The sequence below is a fragment of the Ascidia mentula genome, chromosome 7 (assembly GCF_947561715.1).
Source record: "Ascidia mentula chromosome 7, kaAscMent1.1, whole genome shotgun sequence".
In the NCBI taxonomy this organism is placed as follows: domain Eukaryota; kingdom Metazoa; phylum Chordata; class Ascidiacea; order Phlebobranchia; family Ascidiidae; genus Ascidia; species Ascidia mentula.
Window position 1 is genome coordinate 9,620,841 of NC_138572.1, and position 6,496 is coordinate 9,627,336.

Genomic DNA, 6,496 nt, shown 5'->3' on the forward strand with positions numbered 1-6,496 from the left:
TTTGATCTTCCCTGAGGCATGCTCCGTGCTTATTGCCGATTGGTTAATCCGGTATTGGTTAGCAATTCCCACTACAGCACAAACGGCAAACTTATATTTTTGTTCACTCTTGATTCAACCAAAAACAGACCTAGTGTTTCCTTGTGTTTAAAAACATTAATTCCTTTTAATAACCATCGTCTAACTTACTGTAGAGGAATGGAGGTTTCAGAACCGATGTATTTCCGAGATGTTTTTGAAACATTTTCGTTGGTGCATTATGAAGCATTTGTAAATATTGATGCAATATGCAATGGCAGTGATAATGCAGATGTGTCCGTTTTGTGGTTTTGACTGTTAGTTCACATTAGTTCAATTTGTGACAGTTCACGTTTTAATTTTCGAAACAAACTCCATTTCACGTTTTGGTGACTTCATTGTCATTTCAAATTCTTACTGCACGTCGTGTAAAAGCTTCGGGACAGACTGGGGCCATGCATGTTCTTGGAACCGACCTTGTCGCATTCCTCCAAAAAAGTCACTGGTCACGAGCAACGTTCAATTGTCTGTACATAGGTTATTACGGTGCACTGGACAGATTAATACAAATATTGAGACGAATAGTAATACGCAATAAACGTTGATTAACACTCGCCATCGCAACAAAAGATTGTCCGCTTAGACATTTCTCAGTAGCATTCCGTTTTCTAATCGGCAAAATATTGTGGAAACAGAAACTGTAAAAAACTGTGTTTAAAAATCGAGTCTCGCAATTATTCCCAATTCTAATGCAATTATCGTAATAATGTCTACCTCTTACTTTATATCACAAAAATGGAATCATTAACCCATTATTTTTTTCGTTTGTTGTCAAGTGAAAAAAAACAAATACTGTTAAATAAAACCAAAACAAAATACTTAAGGTTACCCTTACACAAGCTTGATACACGATTTCCAGGTAAATTATCTGCACGATTTTGGTGTCTAAGAAAGACCTTGCAACGTGACCAAAGGAAGATTAATTGGCTTTCCTGTCGCCTGGTGTGCGTCACGTTTAAGCACGATTTCAACTTCACTATTTTGTGTGTAAAAATCTTGATTTGATCAAATCTGGCTAACCGATAAAAAGCTTTAAATGGGGACTGCTTTGTTGTGATTCATACATTTGCCGAAGACGAAATACCTTACGTGGACATTTACAATCAATAACTATGCTGAATTTAAGATCGGTCTGCGTTTGCATTTGTATGCTGGTTCTTCTTCATGGTGGGTTGGCAAGGTATGTTTTTAGAGCCTTTGCTTTGATTAAATTTGATGACCTGATATAAAATAATTTTTTTCATTAATAAATGATCAAAAGGCAAAATCGAAACAATTTTTGTTCATGTAACGATTTAGTCTGTTTAATTTTCGTTTAAAATTACGAGAAACAATTAAAATCATTTGTTGGTTATACCTAATCGATTTTACGACTTTTGAATTGCTAACGGTTTCGCCGGCTGTAAAGTTTGGTTCCAGATGTGAATGAGTGCGTCAAAAGAGGAAATCTGTGCCACTCTTATGCACAGTGCTATGAAAAGGAAGGAAATTACTATTGTTTATGCAATCAAGGGTACACTGGGAACGGCTTTGCCTGCATTGGTATGAACCAATGGTTACTGGTCATGATTCATAGAACATAACAGACTTTACAGCGGTTTGATGTATGATCGACCATACAATACAATATAATAGATCATCATAGATACTGCTTGGTACATCTTGTATCTTTTAGTTACAAACGATTTCCAGCTTTGATTTTTGTTCATTCCTGTGACTACGCTTACATGTAGAAGCGATTGGACACACAAGGTTACTAAACAACATGAAGCACAAAAGTCCATGCTTTAACTAATCTTTATGTATCGGATTTCCAAACTCTCTCACCTATAGAACAACATTTGTCTTGCAATAGATTAGCACGTGAACATGAAACGGAATTGAAGTACATTTTGAACTTCATTTTTCTAAGGAATAGACAAGTGTGCAAAATTGTGTGATGATGCATTTCCAAAAACATAACTTCGTACAATACATTATTGACAAGACTATGTCGACCAAAACATCTGGTGTTTCATTAAACACATCGAATTTTCTTTGCAGCATCTCAAGGCTGACGTTCAAATGTCCTTCCCAGAATGTTCTTGATACAACACCCCTTCATCATTCATGCATTTAAACATTTTGATGTTGTGCTAAAATTATCGTGCCATTCTGTACCCATGTTTAGGAAGGATTATTAATTGAACTCTAAGCAATAAACATGAAAAATCAGTTACATTTCTCAGCAGTTTTTTTTCAAGTAAACGATTGTAATAAAAATTTCTTCATCTCACTGAATGTTTCACATTTCATAAACATATGTGATTCTTTGTGATTACGTTACACCATTATTAAACTGTTGGCAGCATCATTCTAGTCACACAGTATGAGACAATAACGCTTGTACTATATGTAAAAGTGTTTTGGGATTTTTTCGCTCACGCAAATACAACAACTGTTCTTTTGTCAAGTTATAAGCCATCATCAAACCATGCAGTCTACTTTTTCATTTAACCACAGGCGTTTATACGTCAGTGAAGCAATTGCAAACCAAATTTAAATCTGTTTTTGAAATATATCTATATTTGCGTTATTAGTTTGAGAGATCAGTCCCTCAGAAATGTTACCACTATTCGATGACTTAATAATTTCAAGCATATGACTTTAAATGGCATGATAAAAATGAACATTAATTGCTCTTTGGTTTACTTTACGTTTGCTAAAATATCACCCCCAAAAATCGTTATTATTGCGTTACAAACCGCCCACAACCGCAAAGCATTGTCAACTTGGGTGATCCCTAAATAGGGCCCCGCATCGACATATTTTAAATCTTCCCACGTGCTCTGATCATGAGTACGACTGGCGGGTCATATTCGACTGACAGCGGGAATGAAATGCAGTTGAACTTATTGAGCATATCACAAATAAACGAAGTGTCACTTTGCGATAGAAAATGTTGATTAAGGCGCAAATAGTGTATAAAAGGCATTAACTGCGTTGTTCTTGGGATTAATACCTGAAACTTATTTACTATAGACTTATTTACTATTAGTTTTGTCGACCCGTGCACATAAAGGTGATATTGGGACGAAATAGACCAATTCCATGCCTTGCTTTCGACACTTTAGATTTAACCTCCATCCTGCAAAGTTTCATAACGCTAGATATACGAAGTGTGTTCTGCCTTTGCTTTCACCACAGTTTATGTAAAAATATGATCGAAAAAAGGTCTTTGTTGCCCATAAGACTATTTGGCAATTCCGATACTTACTTAAAGACTATATTTTCCAGGTTAAGGTATATATATATATTACCTGAAAAACGTTTAGATTCATCAGAAAGATTCAGTTGGATGTTTTAATATATATTGTCACCAGAGTCTTAGATTATTGTCCTTTGATGTTTCATCACGTATTCATACATTTTTGATTCAGTGTTAAATTCGCATGGCAAGTAGAACAGAAGACAGTGACATTTGTTCGACCTTTCATGTTACATCAGTTCAAATTGTCTCTACTCACGTTTTGGCTTAACTTCTTGCCAGACGAGGAACATTTACGTAGACATGACATTACAGTAACTTTCATTCTGGATTGATACCAAGCAAGATGATGTTCTTTGGTGATTTCTTTGAATCTTCGACGTCGTGCGAGTCATACCGTGCGACCGACCGCAACTCTGCAATGTAATCTTCAACTATTCGATCTGCATGAAGTTTTTCTATCGCTTTTTTATGCTGTGTTGTTTAAAGTCGATTGAGAATGATCAATATCCAATATAGTGGTATGTTGGCGGACCTATGGTTGGCGGACTTAGGGTGTTCCGTTGCATAACTCAGGTATTCGTGATCAAGAGCAGCATAAAAGATGCATATATTTTTCTTTTAACAGCAAAAACTTGTTGTAACTCTCAAACATGAGTGATGTAAATTGCACGAATCACCAGCACTAATATTTTGTTCTGCTACCGGGGCGACACCTTGCGATAAATAACACAAACACACATAGCAGAAATTTACCCATTTTTGTTCACCCATTTGGCTGTTTTAACATATCCTGTTGGGCGCTAGATTAACCGCTGTGTGTAAGCCATTATCTACACGATTTTGGAGTCTGCAAGGACTTTGCAACGTGACCAAAGAAAGAATAATTACCTTCCCAGAATTTTGTGCAGAACTTGGTTCGTGACACGTTGCCTGAAAAATTCAAAGCGTCGTGGTTTCCTGAGATGTGTCATTTGTTTGGCTTCATTTGAGTTGCAATTCATCACTCAAATTCCGTGTTTTTTCTTTGACAGAGAGCATTCGAAGAAATTGTGACTCATCGTTGAAACTCTTTAAAAACTAACGCGGGCAAGTTGGTGGTTTTGACCACAGAAATGAATTCGTTAGACTGGATCATTGATGGCATCAACAAGTGGATCCAAACGTCTTCCTACCTTCACAATAGAAAGCAAATTAAATATCAACCAACGCCTAAACATATTATGTAACAAAAGCGGTAAAAATGCCTAAAATGTGGTTTCATTCAATTAAATAACATCTAGAATTTTGTGCAGAACTTGGTTCATGACTTGCGTAGAACTTGGTTCGTGACACGTTGCCTGAAAAATTCAAAGCGTCGTGGTTTCCTGAGATGTGTCATTTGTTTGGCTTCATTTGTGTCGCAATTCATAACTCAAATTCCGTCTTCTTTCTTTGACAAAGTAGATGCGAAGAAATTGTGACTCATTGTTGAAACACTAAAAAAACCAACGCGGGCAAGTTGGAGGTTAGTTAATGTGCTTTAGCAAGACTTTTCACAAATTACAAGCAGCGAAAGTTATGTGGAGAACTCTTTGCTTTTGTCTATGTTTGCTTGTAATTATTCACGGGACATCGGCATGGTAAGCACATACAAAATTTTATTGGTATTATTTGTACATTGTTTTAACCCTACGGATAGATGCAAATAAAATCAGCTCTGGGTTTTATAAGTTGTACTCTCCTAAAGCCGCTTATGATTAGCGTAAATAAACCGGATGAGGAAAGTTTGGTTGTTACTGGCATAAATATCGAACTCAATTACGTAATTTTGTAGTTGTGCGGAGTGAGGTTAATGATGTTTCTGTACATCGAATTTTGTCTTCAAATAGAAATGCAAATTTCAGCAAAACGTACATTTGCAGGCTTCTGTCGAGAAGAGGAAAAATACCGGAATGTGATACCACTTCCTGTCTATGGAGCTGGCCAAGCTGCTCACGACCTTGTGGAGGTGGATGGCAATCCCCAAAAGTAACTCGACGTAGTGGAGAGTGCGGTTCCTGCAGATTGCCGAGCCCGAGATCATGCAACAACCAGAGTTGTCCAGGTAATGAAATAAAGAACAGATTTCTCCTGATTTACTGTTCAGTAGAAAATACGGTTTTGTTTGTTTTTAATTGATGAAACTGATCATTGCGTTTACCAATCCATATTGTTGTATTGGTACTTTCGCGAATAAGTTATACAGCAATACAGATATTAGCTGTAGTCTGTGGATCGCATTGTCACGACGTATCAGTTCACATCAGTGCAGCTGGTGACTGACAATAGTCTTGTCGCTAACTGGCCAGACTATTTCACTTTGTGGTGACTTTGCAGTGGACATGGTGCCGTTAGGTACCAAACTAAGTGGGAACTTCCGGAGACGAATAACAGAAGAACACACTATGGCAACGTAACAGAACTTAATATTGTTTAGATTCAACTGAAAACAAACTCAGTGTTTCCTTGTGAGTAAACTCACGACTTTCTTTTCAGAACTTTCGCCTGACTTACTTGACCTACTGCTAGAGAATGGTAATGTGAAATCTGGCGTTTAAATGACAACCCGGAAAGACCCTAAATTTGTTTTCATCATTGCATCTCATACGATTGATCATCTATCAATACATTTTAATGAAGCGTGCCATTATCAATCAATCGATTTTTGTTTTTAAAATCTTATTAAGTTAATTGACCAATTCAAACTCTGCGCAGGCTGTTGTCTAATGCTCAGAAGATTGATATTATATAAACGTAACTTATTGTAACAAAATTTGAGCTCTATCATTTCACAGTTCATATATCGCCGTGACACAATTTTAATCGTAATTCATTGTGATGAGGTTAAACTCGGTAATAAATTCGCTGAAAATGTAACAATTTTTACGGAGAATTTTATCTAAAAGATTGGTTGCCCAAGAAAGGTTGAAACATAGTACGCTGCTTTGGAACTATGAACTTTTTCCGAAAAACAATGACAACTGTATAGAGCGAGTTAGCAAAAAATGCCCTAAAGTTCGCAAACCAACGTTCAAATGTGCAGTGGTTTTTGAGACTTCGCAGTTTAGGATAATTTGTTGAGTATAAAAAAGCGGACATAATATAAATATTTCACATCGTACCGGAACCCAGGATATCCTGGTCACGAAT

At 36.6% G+C, this 6,496-nt stretch overlaps 2 long non-coding RNA genes across 2 annotated transcripts; both read left to right on the plus strand.

The window, feature by feature from the left end:
• The first annotated feature begins 1,135 nt into the window (after positions 1 to 1,135).
• On the plus strand, positions 1,136 to 2,496 carry LOC145908018 (uncharacterized). The gene is made up of 3 exons (XR_014402915.1): positions 1,136 to 1,258; positions 1,487 to 1,620; positions 2,122 to 2,496. It is a non-coding gene; the product is annotated as an uncharacterized LOC145908018 (long non-coding RNA).
• A 2,309-nt stretch (positions 2,497 to 4,805) lies between these two features.
• On the plus strand, positions 4,806 to 6,051 carry LOC145908022 (uncharacterized). The gene is made up of 3 exons (XR_014402919.1): positions 4,806 to 4,947; positions 5,230 to 5,411; positions 5,843 to 6,051. It is a non-coding gene; the product is annotated as an uncharacterized LOC145908022 (long non-coding RNA).
• The last annotated feature ends 445 nt before the right edge of the window (positions 6,052 to 6,496 follow it).